Source organism: Falco punctatus (assembly GCF_963210335.1).
Source record: "Falco punctatus genome assembly, chromosome: 4".
Lineage (NCBI taxonomy): Eukaryota > Metazoa > Chordata > Aves > Falconiformes > Falconidae > Falco > Falco punctatus.
Window position 1 is genome coordinate 22,988,332 of NC_137583.1, and position 23,267 is coordinate 23,011,598.

The 23,267-nt window shown below is 41.1% G+C and overlaps 1 long non-coding RNA gene across 1 annotated transcript in view; it reads left to right on the forward strand.

Moving 5' to 3' along the window:
• LOC308062796 overlaps positions 1–23,267 on the forward strand; it is a 58,340-nt gene that overhangs the window by 29,688 nt on the left and 5,385 nt on the right. The window contains exon 2 of the long non-coding RNA XR_013927705.1: positions 1–23,267. This exon is cut by the window's right edge and continues 5,385 nt beyond it. This is a non-coding gene — a long non-coding RNA (uncharacterized lncRNA).

Below are 23,267 nucleotides of genomic sequence, written 5' to 3' on the forward strand. Positions count from 1 at the left end.
ACCAAGAAAACCCTAAAGGGCATTCACTTTTCTGGGTATTTCAGCAAATCGGAATGCATTGAGTCTTGTTTATTTGCAATACTCACCACAATTTTGCACGGTAAATCAGCTCGGATGAAACAAGAACTCACCTCATTCTTGCCAGCACCTAGAGGACGTGACAGCAATTCAACTGAACTTGATGCTGCAGTATGTGAAGAATTTAGAGGTATAACTTTGTTTGGTCCTACTCTATAGCCCAGACCAAAGTAAGTCAAATTTTCATGCTCGTGTGATTCAGGTCCTGTTTTAAGAGATCCTCCTGTTCTCAAGCAAACCAGCACTTGCCCTCTTTCCTGTGCTCCCTTCCTGTGGGCACTGCTGTGAGATGCTGGTAACAGCTACAGCTTCTGCAGGGCTTTGGGAGCAGAGGAGCTGCTGGCAGAGGTGAAGCTGTGCTGCAGGGACGGGGGTGGGTTGCTCTTCATGGAGAGACCTCCGCTGCGGTGCCAAAACCCAGATCCAGCCTCTGGGGCTGTTGAAGTTGAGGCGCCCCATCCTGCGTTAAATAAAAGGCTGGAGTAATTGTGCCTTCGAGCCCTTCCCCTTGCCTGGCTCTTTCCAGCCCTGGCTGCCCATTCCAGCCCAGGCAGAGTGTGGGTCTGGCCCTTGGCTGCTGGCGGGAGGCTGGCCCCAGCCATGGCACGCCATCCCTTTACGCTTGTACCATGGACTATAAATTATATGTAACTAAGGTCTACTACCCAGAAAACCAGTTGCTTTCCATTTAAAAATGGAAGCATAAATCAGCCCCTGGTCTCAGTTCAAGTTTCTAAGCAGTACTATAATAAAAATAAGTAGCAGTGCAAAAGCAGACAGTTCTTTGTCTTTATTATTAGATTAGCTGGTAACGTTTGCCTATCAAGCCGGTGAGTGAGGAATGTTGGCAGTTCCCAAACACGGTGGTCCACAAGTGAATTTGTAGTCAATAAGGCAGATATTAACAGCATGTATGCTGGAGGCACGTCAATGCAACTGTATTGCTTCTACAGTCATCGCAGTCCTGGGTAACATGTTAATTACTGCATTTTTATCTTAGTGTAGTTAATGTCGTTCAGAAAAATATTATCCTATAAGGGGAAAAAAGCCCAAGGAACAGTATGCTAACCATAGAAACGTGATGTATGTTACAGCACATCAGAGGTGAACGTTCTGATTTGGTAGCTCAGCATAACGGTGCTTGTTACGTGGGCTGGAAGAATCGGACAGAACCTGCTCCTTTACCCCTGCACGCCTCCCACGTGCTGTCCAGCTCTGTTGTTTGGAAGGAGTAGCTCAGCCCTTCTGAAGCGCTACCTTGCTGTTTCGTATAAATAAAAATGCTGCTGATGAATTAATGTTAGAGCCTTCCCCGATGGCTCGTTTTTGTGAGGATGTGTCTTTTGAAACTCAACAGTAAATCATTATTTCTGCTCTGGGAAATGGGAGAGACAAGTTCATATACATTTCTTACTTACAGAGGGATCTATTCAGGTGCTCCCACGCTCTCCCATTACTGTAATACACGGTTTATTTCACCAGCTTGTGTATCTCATGGAGAAATGGACCTATCAATTTATGTAGGCATTTGTAGCCCTCCTTCCATTTCTGTAATAGCTACTGTATTTCAACTATTTATGTGCTGCACTAAAACCTTTTTTGTTCAGAAAAATATTTTTGGTGTAGCCTTAAAACGTAAATTGCAGCTGATATAGAAACACAACCTTCTCTGTAAACTTTGTCTGGCATAAAAGTGTCTTTTCAGTTTAGCTTAGGTTTTTTGAAAAGCATCTTCAGATAATTCAGGAAAGCAAACTCTAGTTATATCAAGTTCTGAATGTCCACAAGTGAGGGTTATATTGCTTTTTAGCTATACCTAGTGTACTTCTGAGGTATAGGTATAATTGGCTGAATTTCCTCACTAGGCAGGGTCTGATACTGATGGGTCCATGGCAGAGCAAAGCACCCAAGGCCACCGGGGAGGTTCAGCCATGGTGCCCATTAGATTGGCCACGTTTCTTTCCTTGAGGGTTTGCATTCCAAATTTTTCCAGTACCATCCTAACAGAACTCTGAGACTCGAATCTCTCCTGAGATGGGAATAGTTACAGAAAAGCTTCCGAAAGTAGAGCTAAAGATGTACAAAAGTCAAAGGGATTTTGGTGAAAAAGGAGTTGAAAATGGATCCATAAACACAGCTAGGAGAGAATGGGCTGCCCAAATGTTGTTTGTTATCTGTCTAGACTTTGCAGCCCTTAGGATGATGTCTTCTCTGCAGCTCTGAATTACGAATGGCCTTTGTTTTTTCTGCCTTACAATTCAACAAAAGAACAAGCAGAATAAAGCATAAGAAAGGGTAATCCCAATGGAAATGGGTAGAATTGTGGCACGTAAAAAAACCCCGTGGCAGTACAGCAAGGACATTTCTACTGTATGCATTAAGTTCTTTCTAACGAGACCAGGTGCTGGTGCAGTGAGTAAATCAAGGCTGGTAGGTGCGGGGTGTTGAAGTGAGTGGCTAGCTGAGTGCCTGGGGCTGGCAAACTGTCCCACGCTGCCACGCACGAGGCTGCTAAAGAGCTGTGGCTTATTGTGTTCTTGGGAGAGATGCGCGGGAGAGGGTTCACCACAGAAAAGTCGGTGTAAGCTGCTTATCCTTAAAAAAGGATTCCTTCATGATAGGAATGAGATCACTGTCAGCCTTCTGTCTTCTTTAGGCTCTCCTGCCTACTGCTGAATACCTCTGGATAAAAGATGTGCTTAAGATGAAACAGAGCAGCAGTACGTAAAGGCATTAAAACTCATACTCACAGAGCTCAGCAAGAGAGACTGCATCTTTTATCCCATTTGGAGTGTTTCGCTAAGTGAAAAAGTGACAAACTTCTGGTTCATTCCAGCGTTGTTCCTAATGAGCTTGCCAAATAGGCTGGAGCCATTGCTAGCCAGTCACTTGGATCAGTTTGTGTTTGGCTGCCTCATAAAATGCAGTGACGATAAACTGGCTGTTACAGAACCTTGAACCAATTCCCAGGGAAGCTATTTAAAGACTGTAGGCTCAGTTCAGAGTGCACAGCTTTGTGCTACGGGAAGCCCTTCAACTTCCATGGAGCACTTGTACATGGAGCAGATGTACTGCTGTACATCTGAAAGGTATAGGATTTTCTCTGGCTGCAGAATTGTCGCTGCTTCTTCACGTTTAGGCAAACCTGCAGTTCCTTATATGCTCTACTAACCACGGCGGAGGATTTTTTTTTTTTTTTTGGGTTGGGTGTGGTGTTTTCGGGGTACTTTTTGTACATAGTAAATCTTAATAGTACCAGTCATTATCTTTTGTTCATTAGCTGCTGTGGAGCTCTGCTGTTACCCCAGCTGTACAAAAAGGATCAAAATGCATAGCTGGGCATGTGCTGTCAAGATAGTTTACACTTATATGTTGGCTGAGAGTTATCTTGCAAGAAGGGAGTGCCTGCAGAAAATGAAATATTTCAACATGGCTTTATGAGAGTATTTTAAATACGGTGTCCCTATGTAAAACAAATATCCAAGAAAAGGTGAATGGGGAGCAACATGTCCTGCTTATGAGTGTCAAGAGCAGTTTGTCCACTAAAACATGCAGTACAATCTTCAGTGGTACTCAGGATATTTTTAAACACATTAACTTTGGATGCATAAGCCATAGAGACTCGTAGAAAAATAAACTGGCTGATGTGGTTGTTTGTCCTCCCTGTAAGAAACATGGGTCAGCCTATTTCTGACTTGCTTGATTTTGGCACAGACGAACAGTTATCTTGTCTATAATGTCTTGTCGCCTCTAAGTCTGCCAGAGTAATATTAATACGATTATTTAGGTTAAAACTAGAAATCCAGACAAATACAATCGTTAGTGTTTCACATAATTTCTTTTCAAGTGAAACTTTTTTAGACCTTGTTGATCTAAAAACTGCAGTGTATGATGAAGTGTTCTGATTGAAAACTGGTGAAGTTAAAACACACAGGTGTGCCCATGTAACAAGTTTTTTTAATGAGCATATATAAGCCTGAAGTCATTTGTTTCTTAGTGATTCTCCAGGAAGGCAAACTAAAGGGTGCTTCATCTTCCTTGTATCCCTGGTCAGATGTGCAAGAAAACAATTCTAATTGATACAACAGATGGTAGAGAGAAGGTTAGTGGTTTTGGTAGTAAATAGGTAAAATTAGGGATAAAGAAACACCATATCTGATTATTCAATTGTTGTGTGCAGTGGAGTTTAAAGCATTTTGCAGCTTTCTGGACTGACATCAGCTACTGCCTTCCAAAAAGACAAAATGAAACAGAGATTTCTAATGCTTTTAAGGTTTGTGTGAGAGCAGTAAGTTGTTAATGTTAGTACTGGGCCTGGAAATGAAGCCCAGCACGCCTGCCATCAGCCAGAGGCTGTGTCCGGACATAAAGAGTGTTATCCAATAAAACCCTAGAGCTGTGGGAAGTGGAGAAAGGGTTGAAATGGTCACCATAGTAATAGAATGTACTCAGGCTTTAATTGAAATAAAAGATTTGTTAAACTCGGGGAAATTTATCAGTCTCTTATACTAATATTTAACTAGAGAAATGGATTCCTTCAGGAAAGTGTGGGACTCAGATCCATCTGACAACCTTCTGCATCTCTTTCAAAGCTAAAGGATCCAAAAGCTTCAAAAAATTGTATTAAAGATAACGTTTTTTCCTGTAAATCTAACTCTGGTTTTTGCTTTGAAATTAGAGGACATTCACAAGGCCATGCAATTTTAAGCAGAGGAAGTATTAATTGTCTGTTTGTGAATATTTCATATGAAAATACATGGAGTTAATTTTTAAGTGGTAGCATGGCAAGTGGTGCACTAAAAGCTACTGGGAAGAGTTCCTGCTCGCTGGCCACTGTGAGGATTTTTGCTACTGGGCTTATGAGTAAGTAGAGCTGCTTTATCAGTTCATTCAAAGTTTTAATACAACAATGAAAAAATATTTTAAATTATGTAACACTCTATTGCAGTGTCTTAACTCCCCTTGTATGGCTAACAAAAATTAGAAGTCCACATTTTTACGCCAACAAAGTTTTCATGGGTAGAAATGTAATGTACAACATACGGGATATGCATATATTATATTTTAATAGTTCAGTATAATTCTGACTGAAAAGAAATAATTTGTGAAACTTCTACTTTCTTTATGGGGCTGGTATTTCAGTCTTAATGATTTTCATGCTGGTTTTAACTAATTTTGATCTTCTTGGCATCTAAGAAAAGCTGGTCTTATGTAGAGGTGCTCTGTACCTTGCTGATTATGATCTTAATATAAAATATTAAAGCTGCAGGATCAGGAAGTAGTTCTTGTATATTGCAGCTTTGATACTGTTTTAATACTTACTGTATCATTTTAGAAGTGGGTATATATGACACCATACCACGTTGAACAAGTTTTATGGCCCTTCTTGAAATGTCAGTATGTCTTCTCTGAGAACCACTTTATCATCTAGTCATACATTTTTAAAATCAGAAGGAGCTATTGTGATAATGTTGTCAGACCTTGTGCATGACAGAGGGTGCCACTAGATTTGATCAACTTGGGTTTTTTTTGGTGCTGTAGTACGTGACTCAGATCGGTGAGTATGTCTTATGTATTTGAATTTTTGCTCGTGATGTGTTATGAAGGCTACTTCTGCCCCACATTCAGCTGGGAGGACTGCTCAGCTGTCTGATATCTACTGGTGTTTTGACACAAAGGGCACTGATCTTCCAAAGCGTTGACCTGATTGCTTAGCTCGGTTCCAAGCCCAGCCCCACTGTCATCTATGTATGAAGTTCAGTTTATACTTAAGTGTGTAGCGTCATAGACAGGCAATCAAACAGGTCATAAATGGTGAACAATTACTCAAGAAACAGTCATGGCTAAATAATAAAATCACAGCAGAAGAAAAAATATCTGCACATAACTAGTCATCTTAGTCTAAGATAGAAAGCAGGTCTCTGTTTTGCGGCTCATAAAACAAATGCCCATTGTATTTTTCCTCTTTGTATGAAAATAAATGTTCTTCAATGGCTGACAAGAATGAAATTATCATTCAATTTCTCTTAGACTTTGTATATGCTGTACTACAGATGTAAAACTAGGAGCTACATAGTTTACACGTATACCTCTCACATTGGCTCTTGGCTTCTAGGATTATTTTACCAGAGTGTGTTATTTACAGATGTTCCAAATCAGTTCCTGATGTAACTGTCATTCTTTGAATAGAGTGTATGTGAACTTAAACCAAACCAAACCAAACAAAAACCCCTCAAAAAAAAAAAAAAAAAAAAAAAAAAAGAGGAGGAGAAAGGGAGAAAGAAAAAAATAGATTCCTACAGAGCATATAATCAAAAGTAATTTTCTTTTTGCAGAAATACAGCAAAACAGAAACTCTGCATGTTCTGATATTCCCTTGTCTTAGAAGATCACACTCTAGTGGTAGTTGTCAAATTCTTATTGAGCCCACAGCAATTCTACATATAATTTTGTTTTTTCTTCATCACAATGTACTATTTATTTCCCCCCATATTTTTACTCTCGCTTGCAAGGCTTGGTGGAGCAATTTTCTCATAAACAGGAGTGGAATTTTCTATGATGTGGCGTATGTCAAAGGAAAATGAAAGCTATAGGGAGAGTTTTGATCACAAGAGACGACTTCGCTCACTGGGATTACCTCCTGGCATGTATCTCGTGTAGAGGAGATGTGGCTGTAATGTACTCTGAGAGCCTTCAGGTAGTGAATTTTCTGAAGATGAGCAGAATTTGAGAACATCAAGAAGAGATGCTTTGAGCCTTTGCTTTAAACCCATTGCTTTCAGATTTTGTTTTATTAATTCATTGCATTAATTTTTAATAACATGATCTTCCACTGGAAGATGGATGGAAGATGCTTATTACGTGGTTGTTGATCATGAGTCTTCTTGCAGAACTGGCTCTTCTGGTAACCTGTTGCATTTGGCGCAAAATCTTGGGAGTCAGTACTTCATCCGCTCCAAAGCAATGACGACACAGAAATGAGATGTCAGTGAGGAGGATCCATAACGCTTCATGCTTCGCTAAGGTGAACATTTTTGTGGAGGCAGATTGCAGTCTTTATCCTCGTTGTCTGGTCTTGTTATGCCCTCCAAAATCTTGCCAAGCCACAACATTTCTTTTGCATAATTTTTGGAGAGTGATCTACAAGGTTTTAATAGCTGTAGAGAGTAAGCTGTATGAGTGCCACCCCTCCAAGAGCAAGACTCTGATGCTCGGTAGCCAGTGGGCTAAACTGCGTGGGGTCTCAGCATGGTGGTGGCTGTCAGAGCCAAGCACAGCCGAGCTGGTGCTCAGGAGTGCAAATAAGGCTTGAACAAATATATCCTCTTCCCCTGTATCAGAGAAAGAAACCCTGAGGCTAGTCTTTGAATTCCTTGCCCTATGTTATTTACTTAAGAATAGTGATAGGAAAAGGGAGGGAAGCTGGACCTTTCTAGGAGTTCTGCAGGCACTGGAACAGCTGTGAGGCTGCTGCTGTGCAGCTGGTATCATCTGCCCACATTTCTTGGTGACTCATGGAATGCTGTATCATCACATAAACAAAGGTCTAGTTCCACCGCTCTTATACACGTGTATGAACAGATGCATCTACCTACAGTGATGAAGGCAGTTGTAAAATATATCCTAAAGAAAAAAATAGTGATGTAGACAAATTTCAAATTTAGAAACAAGAGCTGTTTACTAGTTTCTCCTGGCAATAGTTTTTCTTTGATTTCAATTCATACATATATATATATATATCTATAGCTAGGAGAGGAGACTTCAACCTGTGCCTATAAAAAGGTTGATACAATGTGTCTTGGGTTGTTTTATAGTTACTGCTTAACCATCTCTCAGACTTCTTACTGGGCTTCAACAGATGATTTCCAGGACTGGAACTGCCATCTCTGTATAAAATGACAGATGCGATAAATTGCTGAAAAGCTGGGGACTTCGTTGCTTTCCTTTCCTTTCAGGAAAAAGAACATAAGAAAATGATGGGGTTGTGACCAGATGCATGGGCATACCATACCTGTGTAGCTACAACCTATAGGGTTTTACTTTCCATAGTAGAAGACTGAGGGTCTGCTAGATTACTGACAGTGAGGAATTCCTACAGATGACTGATGGCAGTGTGAATTCTGTCTTGTACCTCCCTAGGAAAATATATAAAAAAGCAATTTACTGCTGAAAGCATCCTTTCCTCCTCCTGGTCCACTTCCAATACTGTGCACAGTATCGTGTATCAATGTCTACTTACCTGACATGGCTTTTCTGCTCATATGAAGACACTGGGATTTTCTCTGCTTTGGGAATTATATTTTTGTTTGGGTTTTTTTTTTGTTTTGTTTTCTCTCCACACTTGGTCTTGTCCATCTAGAGGAAAAAAAATGGTAAGTTAAGCAGGAGTGGGAAGTCTGCAAACTCTCTGTGTTCCCTGTTTTTTTTTTTGTTTGTTTGGTTGATTTGTTTTGGTTTTTAATGTGCGAAATGAGCAAGGTGAGTGGTCTAGTAGAGGAGGAGAGTAGACTCTATTGGGTATGTAGCCATAGACCATAGGTGTCCTGGGACCTGGCAGTGGTGAGAGGCCAGCAGTCCAAGGACCCACCTTATTTTTCTTTGTTCTTTCTCTAATTTCTGCTCACATGCCATCACTTAGTTGATGTAAAAAAAAGGATGAGTTCTCTGTGCATGTAGTTTGCCCTGTGGTCTGACACAAATCATATCAGTTTCTGTGGTTTTGCTCTTCTGCTTGTGCATGGATCTCTTTCCCAAAGACTATGTCCTGTTGTTTTATTCATGGGTGGCCTAATAGGAGATACTTGAGAAAGAAAAGTCAGATTTTGTCTAATTTTGTTCACTGCTCAATACCTTAGCAAATAACAAGCAGGTTTCACCACATTATCCTTTGCTTGCTCTTTAGTAGACTTGTAATTCCCATCCATGCGTGTAGGCAGTGAGACTCCTAAATAAGCCATGTACTGACTTCAGGTCTGAATGTGATGAACATTACCTGCTCCAAAATGAATATGGTAGGAAAATTTGGTTTGTCACAGTACAATGCCGATGGAATATTGCTTTTTTTGCCATTAAACTGTGATATACAGTGGTTAATAAACCATGCCCTCTTTATATGCATACCTGTGAAACATTATCTTCACTATACGTTTAGTCTTATTTTCTATACAGTTTCAAATGCATCATGCTAAACTTCTCATAATAACCTTCTTGTAAGAATAATTCTTTGTCTTTACAGTGCTGAACATCAGTAAAAAAGACCAGGTTTACAGCAAGCCGAGTGGAGAAGTGTCACGGCTTTCCAGGTTTCGCTGCGACTGCAGCTAATCACCATGCCCTCGGGTGCTGGCTTTGGCTACGCTCTCTGAATCGGGGGTAATTCAGGGGTTACCGCAGAGTTTCAGCTCTGTGACACAGAACGGGAGTTGTTCTGAAGTTCCAGTGAAAGTGAAAAGGTAACAAAGTCCTTTTCCCCAGAGGGAAATAACAAATACCCACCATACAGAATTCCTTGCAGAAAGGATTCAAGGTACTGATTTAAACCCAGCCCAAACTCCAATAATCTTCAGACAAATGTACACAAGAGAAAGTAAATGTGATTATTAAACATATTTTCTCTGTCAGGCTCCACCTTTCTGAGGTTTTAATCGGTGTACTTGACCTAGGAATTCTGCTTGGTATGATAATGGAAACTGGTACTGATGAACATGAGCGAAACTGAGAAAATACCTTTTCTTGGCATGACTCAAAGATGCACAGGTAGAGCTGCCAACTGAAACTTAAGAGAAATCATCAAGAGCTCCCAGCTCAACGACAGACCCGGAGGAAACTCTGACCACAGTTAAGTTAGAGTGACAAAAAAGTTGAAGCTAGAGGAAAGAACAAACCTGTTTCCTAAGCACAGAAAGGTGTTTTCTGGTATAAATTCTGGACTGAATTTTGAATTTAAACTGTAACATTTAAGCCAGGATAGCCCTTGTGAGGAGGAACTTATTCTGACAGGAGATTTAGATTGAACTACAAGTTATCGCATTGATCAAGTTCTCCACATAGTCAGCTCCAGCAAACTTATTTTTTAAGGGCATGTAGGAACCTGCATAATTTCCAGAAGTGTTTATTTAATCATATCAACAGAAGTGCCTAGGCACTTTTCAGAATCCCACTGGGAGCTTTATGAAAGAGCTAAAGCGGTCGTAGCATGGATAGCTATGTTTTATGATCGTTAATGTTGGATCTTTGCATTGCAGGCGCTTTTGGCATTACAAATTTGAGCATAACCACAGACAAACAGGGTGCTATTCTTGTTGTTGTACCCAGAGTATTTAAGATTTATAAAAATAGATTTATGCCAGTGTCACTGTGGGCATTTCAGCTTCCAACCTGATTTCATATTCCCTTTGTCCACTGCTAGTCCGTGAAACATATGCTTCTCATAATTGAATGATTTAGTCACTTAATCAACCTTGAGCATTGATCTCTCTATAAACTTATTTTATAATAAAGATTTAATGTCATTCTTGGAGGTTGTAACAGATACCTGAGTTTTAGTCTTGCTTCAGTTCAGTGAAACTGCTAACATGTTTTTATCTTTTGATAGCACTTTTTTAAAAAAGGCAAGCAAAAAAATAAATCTCTTATCTGAGTTTTGTTAACAAGTATTTTACTTGCTGTTGAATATTTCAATAAAAAGGTTTTTGTACTGGGGTCAATGACTATTTTGAAGACACTGGTCTGCTTTTAAGACCTAAAACTTAAGTGAAGCAAGGAGTCATGATCAAACATTACATGGAACAGATTCTGATCCTTTCTAAATAGTGCAAAGTAACTTCATTCCTGTTTCGCCAGGTTTGCCCTGGGGGCGTGAGCCACTGCAGATCTCCTACTGGGATCAGAATCTTGCCCAGCACTGGAATAAAAGGGTATTTTGTGAGTGAAAGGCTCCCAGTTAATCACTCAGATCTAGGGCACACTTTTCATGGCTGTATAGCCTGTGAGAATTGCCTTAATTCATCTCTGTCTCTGAATAAGATTTGGATGGCAGAATTGCTCTGCTAACCTGAAATTGAGTTAACTTGACAGCCAGCGAGTAGCATTGTTATTGGCTGAATACCATTGATTTTGATATGACATATTTCTTGCTAATGGGAACATTTATATTACCTGTATTTTCAAAAAGCAGGAGGAAGGAAAAAAGATTTACCACAACAGTATCAATATTTCAAGGGCAGGCAATGCAGTAGGGAACACTCTGGCTTTTGTAGCATTGCTTTTATTGATTGCTATAGGTCTAGAAAAACATTTTCACCTTTCTTCTCCACTCCTTTTCCCTTCAGAGACTGCAAATGCATGTGAAGAGGAAAATTAACATAAAGAGGAAAAAATATGAAAAAGCAACTGTAGTTCCATGAGGAAACCTGAAATATTAAATGAGTTTGCTCAAAGTGAGTGCTGTATAATATAAAGAACTAAACAGGAGAGTTTAAAGCAGATATAGGGACAGTAATAACTGATGGGCATTCTCAGAGGAATTATTTGCATTTGTAACAGGTTGGATTTGAAGTCCTGGTTTGCCTGGTTCCTGTGTGCTGGGAGGAGAAACTGGGCTGGTTTCTGTGGGGTGACACCAGAGGCTATAAGGATGCATGTAACTGAGAATTTCAGCCCTACAGCTACAGAGAAAATGTGGTTTCACTAGAGACCAAAGCAAGATCTTTCCTGCTGGTGCCCCTGCAGGGGCTGGACTCCGTGATGCTGGAGAAGTGCCGATGTACCATTGCACCAGTGGAGTTTCCTTTGCGTCTGCCCCAGCAGCAATCGGGCATCCTGCTTGTCTGCTGCCCTTCCCCAGAATACCTGAGCGTGTTCTGTGCCGAAGGACTCTTCTTTTAACTTGGGCAATGGATTGTTTTTTGCTCTTTTCTCTTGTGAGTAAGAGTAGGAGATGACCCGTGAAACACATGAAGATGTTTGTGAGTCACAGCAAGGAAGATGAGAACAGAATTAACATTTTGGGCTGGAAAGTTAAAAGGAGCAGCTGAGTGAAGCTGTAAGTCATGCTTTCTATGCTGTCCTTCAACAGAAGGGAAAGGAAACTTTAATAATAAAGTAGGAAACTTTAAGTGTGAAGAGTAATAAAGCAGCCAACAGGCAAATTGAAGGAGCAAGGTTCCAGACTTTGCAGAGGTGTGAGAAGGTACAACAGCTTCCTCGGCTTCCTCCAAAGGAGAGCTGTTGTATTTTGTTGAATGAAGGTTATGGACAAGAAGATGGGTTTAGAAGATACCTACAAATCCTAAAAGACATGGAGATTTTTAAAATAATGTTGTCTATTTATAATATTACTGGTAACTGATTTCTGGATTGCTAACAGATTTCATAATGGTGTTAGAAAACAGATGAACAGACTTGCCCTACCCAGTACATTTTTAACTTTGCAAGTAATGCTAAACTTCCAAAGTTAGTCTGACTTTAGAGGCACAACTTCTTTGAAATGAGCCAGGGAAAAAAGTTAACATGATACAGCCAAGCCGATAGGAATTACATTGGTTTGGTCTGATTTTGCAAAACTGACAGAGGGTAATTCAGCCCTACAGGTGAGTTTGGTCAGATTTCAGTGGTATTTCAGCATCTTATTTCCACCTCAGGTTTTGAGATTTGCAATTACTTTTTGATAGTATGAGGAAGACACTGTTATTGCAACTTAACACCCCCTCACCCCCATATACCTTTTGCATCACTTTGGCACAACAAAGAATACTGAACTTGAGCTCGCAATCTCCTAGGAACAGCATGGAAGCTCTCTGTGCAATAGGAATGAAAAGCATGTTCAGGGCTATGTGAAGTCAAAACACTTCACGTCACGCTGGTTGAGAGGATTGTTATTTTCTGAAGGGAGAACCCATTTCTCAGCAGAATTAAAATTAATCTATGACACCAGAAAAGACACAGTGAACTTCTCCCTTGTATTTTGCTTCCAGGCAAAGTGGTTTTCTAGTAAAAATTAGTAGATGAAAAAGCTGTAGAACAAAAGCCTTTCATATGGGAGTCTCCACAGACGTAAGAAAAATCAACTTCAGGCAGATCTAGAAAATCTCGGAGAAGCCCCCCAGCCTCTGCAACAGGTCAGCCCCCAAACGCTGGAGATGGTTGCCCCTGCTGCCTCTGCTCAGGTCTTGCCTTGAGCTAGGGATCTTTAAAAGCTTTATCAAATTTGGTTCTGTATGTAAGGTACTGTATGTCTTTAAACCAATTTATAAGAAGGTAAAAAGACTGAAGCATACATTAATGGCCTTAAGTAGCTCAGCCGCAAATTTATTTTAAAATGTCCAGACATCAGTGCAGAAGCACCATCGCTTTTCTGACATGACCTGATTATTTTCTAACCTTTGGCATAGCCTGCATTCCTGTGGCATGGGAACGTTTTTACAGACAAATATTTAGAAACCTTTTCATAATGTACCACATTAGTTGACCAAGAGAAAACACTGAGTAGGCTCTCATGGAAGACCAACTACTGAATGTGTGCAAAGGAACCTCATTACACTTGGGGGGGTGAGGGTGGCTTTGGGAGCTTTTATAACAGCTTAAATAACAGCTCTCGGGTTCCTGGCAGTGAGGAACTGCACTTTTCTTTGCTGATCCTTGGACCTTCTAGGAGTGAATCTGTCTTTGTATTGAAGTATATGTGCTTTGGTTTAGCTTTCAGATACCCAGATCAAGTGTCTTAGGTTTGTGTGAAAAGCAGAATCTTCCAGACTTGCCTTGAAAAGTCGTAGGCTTGGCAATGAGAGAGAATTTGAGCAGGAAGGACTGGAATGTTTCCTTTTGGAACTTCTTGTTTCCGTGATTTGCAAGTCTAATCCTCAATGTTAGCCACATCTGTTGTAACTGGACCTGCGTGTCTAAAACTCTGCTCAGGCAGTGGCAGGGGGTGATGCTGGGTGAGGTACTCACCTGGGAGATGCTTTGGCCTCTTCAGAACTCCTTACGATGGGCAGCGCACATGAAATGACAGCACTCATGATACCCATCTTGTCAAAGATCATTTTGTGTTGTGAAAGCCTTCTAAGGATCGTAATTTGTGCTTTGATTTCTTTTGTGTTAGGTGTTTTTTTTCCCCCCAATGACAGTTTTTCTAGCTTTGTTTTCATTAAATAATACAATTCTGTGAAGTGCCTAGGAATATTATTTTTAAGAGACTGTAGGTTAATTATTGAAAATTTCAAAAAGGAAATATTAAACCAATTACTAAATTAGAGTTGATTATTAATCCCAGGGAGATAATTACCAAGGTTTGAGGCAATTTATTTTCTGTTTGAAATAGATTTTCACTTGATTAAGTTGTGTTTGTCACTTAGACCTGTGTTTTTTGCTGCAAAGAACTGTATTATCCTGCAAAGTACAGCATGCTTCTCTGAGGTTGACTATAAATGCATGGGCACCAGGTTAGCTGGATTCTGTATGAAGGCATGCTGGCGTCTGGGAATAATCTGTCCTTGCTCCCATCAAAGGCAAAGTTCCTTTGAGTGAGTAGCGTTTCTACCACAGCAGCAATAAAGGACACTTTATATATGTAACAACTGAACTAAAATGTAGTTTTATTTCAGAAAACTGTAGGTTATTTTGAACGTTATATGCATGTATAGTAGTGTAATCAAATGCTTATAGTGATACTTAAAAAACTGCAATATAAGTGATATCTGTTCCTAGGCAGCGTTAATATTCTGTGTACAAGTAAAGTAATGGTTGAAGACATTTTAACCCTTCAATTTAAAAACTGAGGTTGTCAGTAATGGGTACATTAAATATATATTAATGTATAACTCTGGATTTTGTCTGTTATACTGTGGCATGCTAAATATAAAGGATCTGTGAATGTTATGAATGATTGTGCTTAAACATCGTTTCAAATCACCTGTGAAATAGCTTCTTTGGGTATTTGAGTCATAAATTCTGGCTTAATTACTCTGGAAGTGAAAGCAATATTGATGCTCTTTAGTGTTAAGTTGTTACGGGAGGGCTGGAGTCTGTGGGTACCTGGTGGTGTGCAGCACCTGTGAGATTTTCTTTTCAGTGTCAGCTCATGTGTTTTTTATGAGGACTGTGGAGGACATTGAAGGTATTTTCACTGTAATATTTTTCTAGTAAGGTGAAAATATATCCATGTTTTCCTTAAAGATGAGGTGTTCTGTGTATCCAGTGCAGAGAAGATGAATGCTCCCTGTTTCCTTTCCTGCTTGACAGAAGAATCCTGCTGCTTGTGCTCAGTCACTTTTCATCTTGGAATTCAAAGAGCATTATTTATAACTCCCTTTTGGAAATTCACCAGAAATACTTAAGTTTTTTCTTAGCTTAATTTTTTCAGTGTAACTACAGGAACAGTTAAGATGCCTAATGTCCATCATGTCCTGTCCCCCATCCCCCCCCTCCCCCAAACCTGAGAATGGAAATATTTCCTCCAGGAACTGTAACAAATGCTGTTCAGTAACTCATGTTGAGCAAATCCACAGAATGCCAGCCTTTATGAGGAAGTGTGTAGATCTTCTCTGCGTTCAGGTAGTGGAGATACAGTGCACCAAGAGGACTTAGAGGGAAAAATGGAAGGGAAAAATGTAACAAAAAGGTAGAATCTATTTGTAAGGATCCTGGTGTAACTTTACCTCTCTTTTTTTGGCAGAGAGTAGCATTTCTGCCAACAGGATTGAGAGGGACTGGACATGGGCATGCTGTGAACTGTGACTGGCCTCCAAGGACCCCAAATGTGCCAGGGCAACCGTGCCCTGCATTGCAGGGAGATGGGTTACAGGGAAGCATGTAGTGTTTAATGTCTTAATGTATTTCTGTTAAAAACAAGCAAACAAACAAACAAAACCCAAACCAACCAACTCACTGAAATACAGAGATTACCTTACATTCAGGAACATACCACATTGAAGGTAATGTATACTTGACTTCTTTATGTGTATATATTGTAGTAAACTCATCTTTGTTTTCTTTGAGTGATGGGGATGCTGAACTCCTTTTGCATGATTTAACATGCATAGATTAATCTACCTTTCAATGACTGCTTGAAGAGAACAGTTTAACTGAGCTGAGTGTTAGGCAGGGCTTTACATTTGCTGCTGCGCTGCTTCCGCAGGTGAAGGCAGTACCGGTACTTAGTGCGACAGACAGCGAGCAGGCGCTCACCAAACCTTCCCTCATCTGTGGGAGGGAAGTAAATATTTATTGTCTCATTTCATAGGTAAAGCAACATGAGATAAGACAACATAATGATAAATGATGAACAGAACCCACTGCCTGGCCGAAAGTGAGGCAGAACAAAGAAACTGGCAGAGCTCCCACCGAGTCTGAACGTGCAGGATCAGATCTCTGTAAAGAGCATATTCTCCTGGATAGAAATTGTTTAGATGTTTTAAGTCCTTTCTGCATGTGTCCCAAACAAGATTTGTATAACAAAATAAACATTATATCTGTCGATTACAGGCTTTGGAAAACCAGGTTTCTACTTTGATACTTTTTCTGCTTTAGAAATAGGTTTAAATCTTGGATCTTCACCAGATGTGATGACACACGATATAGTTTCAAGCAGTCCTTCGAGGAGTAATTTTCACCCCTGGTAAGAGCGGTGTAGGTCTGGGCACAACAAGAGGGCGTTTGTATTTTATGTGCAAACAAACATGATGCACCCGCAGGGGAGCCGCTGTGAGATGGCTTGGAGGGAGCTCTTGGGCTGCAGGTTTTTCCTCTCTGAGATTGCAATTGTGTTATTGTTAATAAACCCTCCTTGCAAATCTACTCTGCAAGAAGACCAGAGTTTCATTCATCAGTGCTTACCGCTTAAGGCAGTGCTGCTTTCTCTTAGTCTCCCCACAGACGCTTTGTGCTTTCCTGGGGATAGCATATTGAGCAGAAATTGCTTCCAATCTTCCGCAGGACTGAGGCGCGCGAATGGGTTTGTGCTTTGGCTGCTTTCACACTGCCGGCTTATGAAAAATAGCAAAGCAAGCAGCCAAGTTGGGGAAACAAATAGGATATTATATAGTTTATTCATATGTGCTGCCTTCCATCCCATTTGTCACCATTTCATCCCACCTGCTGCTGAAAAAGATTCTGTTGCTGAGAGATGCCTTCAAGGCGTTGTTGGCACGCTCATACTACAAGTGAATATCAATATCTGCTTTGAATAGCCTAAATGTATTTTAAACAAGACATTTCCAAATTATTGTGATGTAGCTGTGTATGGCGCTCTGTGGAACACCAGTTAAGAGTCTGTCAGCATTTTCAATATGATCCATTGTGAAAATTTATTCTGAGTAGAAATTTGGCATGTAATGACCAAGACTAGGAATTCTCATTTCCCCTTTTCCCCCTTTTTCACTTTTTCTCTTCCTCTTCTGTCTTGGAAAACAACATCTAATGCTATAACTGCTACATAATTCAGGTAAAAAAATTGCTGTCCATGAGAGGACAGAGCAAAGCAAAGGAATGGCTGTTTCAAGGATGCACAAAGTATCTTTAATGGCTCTTTGACACAGGCCCGTGAGACAGAACGGAGAGGAGATATTTGAGTATAAATTTTCTTATGAAGAGACACATAAGACTTTGAGGAATGGAAGCACCTGCAGCTAAAGCAGAGTAGCAGAGGTGATGTATATTTTCTCCGGTAATTATCAGAATTCTGTGCTTTTCGTGGGATAGGCTGCGATGGAAGATGTAACTTGGTGAAATGCAGTTTGAGTTTGACCATCCGTGGTGCCGAGCGCGGTGCTGACCTGTACAGCAGCCACTGAGTGCAGTACAAAGCTGTACGCAGCTGTTTCATGGCGTGCTTCCCCTTGTGGGACTTACTGTTGTGTTTTCATTTGAGGTCTGTGCTAAGCTTAGCTTGTGATTTGTTGTAAAAGGTTAAAGTGAGATCAGCAAAAGTTTTTCTTTAAGAACTTCTACTTAAAGGTGCCCATCGGATGCTTTCCTGAGGCTATCTGGTGGGAGAGTACGTTAGATGCTGATACCAACCTTTTTGGACAGTTAAAGAGGCTACAATTTCACTTCCAAATTTCTTTCAAATACTGAGCACCTCATGTTATGAAGGCTTTTCTGCCTGCTAACTCACACTTTGCCAACTTCATTAGCTACCTTTGTTGGCATTTTGCAAATTGCACTCCACCAGTTATTGCAAATTGTTGCTTCTGGTTTTGTCCAGGTTCTCGTCACTAGCAAGTACCTATGAAACAGCTGCAGACACCGAGAGGAGCTGGCATAGCGTGTGGTAATGGCAGGTGACATCTGTAGCACTGGCAGATGAAGACTGGCACAGAAGGGCTGTGCTGAGCTACTGGACAGCAGCCAGAGGAGGTGAATTTTGAGATATCATCCTAAAACTCTGTCAGGGTACCACAAGGAAAAAGGAAATACCGAGGAGTGCTGGCCTGCAGCAAGGTAGGATAAACACATTTAAAATAACTGGAGCGCTTTACTCCAACAGCAGCAAAATGGGAAGGTGCTGGAGTCAGGCAGAGGGAGTGCAGGTGCAAGCGAAGCTTGTACAGTAAGGTATTTTAGTGGCCTACAGTACACTGACAGTCTGTGTTTCATCTGTGTTAGTACAGTAATGCTGCTAAGCTTATGTGCCTCAGAACCAGCCTGGGCTCTGAAATCTGCAGCACAGAGTCTCTGATTTCATCCATATTCAAAATTAATTTAGTATCCTACTGACATTTGTTTTTTTAGAGACGGTACGTCTTTGTGCCTGTGACAATAATTCCATGAAGAGAATGGAATTTGCATGAAATGAGAGACTTGTGTTGAAAAATACCATCCCCCTTCCTTTACACACCAAATTCTTGTTTTGTTTGCTGGCAATCATGTGTGCATTGTAGTCACTAAATACCGTAATCAGTAGAGGGCTAGGGTTTGTGACATCTGGTGTCAGCGCTTCTCTTCTGATTTAAATAATAGTTGTCACGCCTTATCAAAATTATAATGGCTGTTGTTGGGTGTCATATTTGGAGTTTTGCACATATTCTGAAATATCTCCTACTTTTTTTGACGGCTCCTTACATCGTCTTTATACATGTACTCCTTTGGAGGCTTGAGATATGCAAAGAACGTAGCAGCAGTTGCTGTGCCTGGATAGTTTGGAATTCTGCTTCTGTGTTTTATGCTTGTTGACTTCAAATTCTTGCCCCACCAGAAAGCTGCATCATAAAGCTATTAATGTCAGGCAGCTCTTCTTTTATATGGCTCTCCAATCGCATAAAGAAACACAGAGTGCTGCGAAGGCAAAATGCCGAGTAGAAATCACTCTGTGCTCGCTGCCGTGACTAAGGGCTGTGTGATCCCATCAAAGGGACTCTGCAGAAGCAGTTGCCAGTGACCCCACACTCACTGGCTGGCTGGTCATTAGCCGGGTCTCAAATTGGCTTTGTGAACTGTGAAATAATTCCTTTGTGTTTTTCTTTCTGACATCCCTTGTATCATGTTTTATTACATGAAGTTAATGGATCAAAACTCAGCTTGCGATGGCTGAAGATCCAGTTTAACTTTTACTTCCTTGAAGTAATTTCATAGGATTTTAAAAGTGCGTTTTAATAAAAGGGAGCTATTAATCTCTTGGCCATTTTTCTCTGAGATTTGTCATGCTGAAAGCTGGCGTGGCACCATATGCATACTGTCCACTTGGGGACAATTTCCATCCCATGTTTCTGGGAGGTTGGAGGTACATCTCGTTTGAACAGGCAGGTACCGTGATGATACAACTGGCAGCTGAGCTGCCTCGGGGACCGGACTGGTCTCAGGGGCACAATTCTTTCTATAGCTCTTTTACTCTGCATTTCTACTATTACGAAACCAAAAATCCTTGCAATGTATCTTTTAGTCAGTTCTCGATGGGGAAAATGTACAACAGCAGGTAGTCACAGAGAAATAAGTTAAATGCTGTGGATTTTGCAGAGAAGACGATGAGATTTTAATGCCATTCATGGTTGTTATTTTTATGATTTAGATTTCAGATTGAATAAAGGAAAATTGTGGGGGAAGGTATTTCTTTCTTTTAATGTAAGGATGCGTAAGCTTTCTCCCTCTAGACGATGACATAAACACCTAGAAGGATTTATTGTATCTAATGATCTGAAAATTATTTCATGCATCCAAAAGGGCAAAGGAAAAAGAAATTGGAGACAAAGGCAATAATGTATTTACTTACAGAGATCTTTGTGCAGTATATCAAAATGCACAAATTTTAATGACTGCGAGGTAGAAGAAGAATTTATTGGTATCCTTAATCCAATGTAACCTTCTCCCTCTGACCTTGGCAATATTACAAAGTCCAAAAATTCATGTAGCTAGAAAACTTGTCCAGTACATTTGTCACAAAATATTTTTAGTCATGCTTGATTTGCTTCCCTTTTCTTTCTTCCCCCGCCGGTCACTGAAGGAAAGCTTTTGTTCCTTACAGTATTTGATCGGGGCAATGTTAAATGAGCAATATGTAAGCACAGAGGGTGCAGTTAGAAGCAATGGAATGGAAGAACATGTCAGCTTTGGACTCTTCTCGCTGTAAGGGCTATCAGAAAAGGAGTGAGTCTCAGCCATGGTGCTCCTCTCTCTCGACTGCACACAGCATTGGAGCCAGAGGTGCTAAATCGTGCCCTTGTGCCTTGGAAGGCAGGGCTGAGGGATGGCATGGCAGAAAGACAGACCAAATAGTCTCATAGTTCTCTAATTTCTGTCTCCTGGAGGAGCCTGCGATTAGCCTCCCACTGTAAAAACCTTGTCATCATCACTTGTCTGCTGACAGTCCTGGTGTCTGTGTGGAGGTCCTATGAGGTGGTGTTAAGTCTTGCTGAATCCTGCAAGAGGTAAGCACTCCATAAATCTCTGCGGAGGTGTACTAAATTTAAAAGTCACTTACCTCCAGCTGGGAAAAAGCACAATGTAATTATATAGGATCAAATGCAAGACGTCACTGCAAACGACAGCAGGAAAGCAGAGTGTCTGACCTCTCATGGCTTGATATTCATCACGGGCTGACTGTGGGGTCTACTTTAATTTCTCATGATTAGCAGGTTTGGCCTTTGTATGGAAATACTGCTTAGGATCAAATGTGTGCTGTGTCTAAAAGTGGTACAGGCTTAACACAGCGTGGGATTTGTGCTGCGGGAACTTTTAGCTGAAACTCCTCACCCATTCAGCTCCCGTGCAAGTGAGGGCATCTCCCGCTGGCTCCAGGTGGGTGGCACCCACTTACCAGCTTATTTAATGAGTGAAGACTGAGGATGAAATACTCTAATCTATTTACACATCACCCAGAATGCCACTAATGACATCCCCCTGGGGGAAAAAACACAGCTCCTTTCTGCTTTTCAGTCTCTTCTGTCAATTAGCAGAAAACTGAAGTCAGTGGTTTTACCTGCCATAAATCTGACAGCATCAGCATGAGTTTCTGCCTTCAGCACCGTGTCCCTGAGCAGAGCCAGGAGCCTGGTGTGTGGCTGAATCTTGATCCGCATCTTCATCTGATCCTCTTTCTCAACACAGGTGTGACCTGTGGTAGTCACTGAGCGATGTGCATGCACCTCTTCCAGCAAGCTGCCCCAGCCTGCCATCCATTTTAAATATACTACAGGAAATCAATTGGGTGGTTGCAACGTACAGCAGTCAGGAGGGACACGCTCAGCTGGTGATCCTGGGAGTGCACAATGGCTTGGCTTTCCGTAAGCCTTTCTGGCCCGCAGGTTAGGTGCCAGCATCTGCATTGCTTTGGTTTTCATCAACTTCTGTTAAATACTCCCTACTTTAGACAGATCTTGGGGACAAGCTATTTGTACATCAGTAATATGGAGGCAGAAGTTTCCAGTTCTTACGCCTGGAAGATGATGCCACGAATGCCTCAAAGAGCTCATTAAACTTTGGGGTGGCTGATGGGCGCTCAGTGGCCTCTGTTTTGTAAGCACCTGATGGTTCCCAAAAACAGGTGGTGGAAGGCTTGGCTTTGTGGGTATTCAGATCAGGCTCCCGTACTTTTGTTGCAGTCCAGTGCTTTTGCTGTCTCTTGTATTCTTCATTCTTTCCTGTTATTAATTAATGTTTTAAAATTTGTAGCTAACACCCTTTTGTACCTCTAGTTTATACAAACTGACTATATCACCCCTACACCATTTTCTAGGTACAGTTCACCATAAACAAAACAATTATTTTCTGATAACATGGTTCAGAGGATAATCTAAAGCAGAAAAGGTAATAATGTGTTTCATTTGATTTTGAGTATTTGTGAAAGTCCTTGCTTTCCTGGAACCTGATGTCCTGCCAGAAATAGCACGTGTGTCTGTCGCGGAGACAACCAGAGCAAGCCTCGGCTGTGTCCTGTGAAGGGGTGGGATGTGCAGGACCAGCTGTTCAGCGTTGCAGGGCTGTGCTCAGCACACCATTTAAGAGCAGTTAGTCCAAGGGGAAGAGGAAACTGTTGCTTTGACATAACTCTGCTGTTCATTGTGCTGAATGCTTCATTATAAGAGGATGTCCAGCATCCCTGAGAAAGTAATGGTATTATCAGCTTAAAGGAACTGTAAGAATAATAGTTTACCTTACATTTATGTAAGGCTTTTCATTTGAAAATGCCTTGCAGACATCAATTACTCTTCACACGACATCTGGAATGTAGATAATAATTTTTGGCTCTATAAAGTAGCAGGGGACGAAAAAGGGAAATGTTGAATTTCATTTAATACTAAGTATTATATGCACACTCTCAAATCTGCTATCTGGTGTGGATTTGGGTGAGGCACAGCCTGAGCCTAGTGAACTTGTGGGGCAGTGCTTTGGGGCCAGATTTCTAATACAGCAAGGTGGTAGGAAGAGGCTACAGAGCTGTTGCCAGCTGCAAAGAAGCCATCAAGGAGGTGATGGAGGTAGAGCAAGGATCCGCTCCACTGACCAGAAAGATGTCAGAAGTTTTGAAACAAAAAGCAACAGGAGGTAAAGAAAGGGATAGGGGAAAGATTTCATGCATGATGATAGCAATGCAACCTGGCAGGGATGTGTGCCCAGACTGTGGAAGGGGATGCCATCAAAGCCACCGGCATGGCAGAGGCAAATGCTGGTGCGAGGAGGTGGGTCACCGTGCATCCAGCACCCCTGAGCTGCTGCCTGGGTCAGCTGCGGTTTGGCCGGCCTGAAGCTGTGGAAATCCA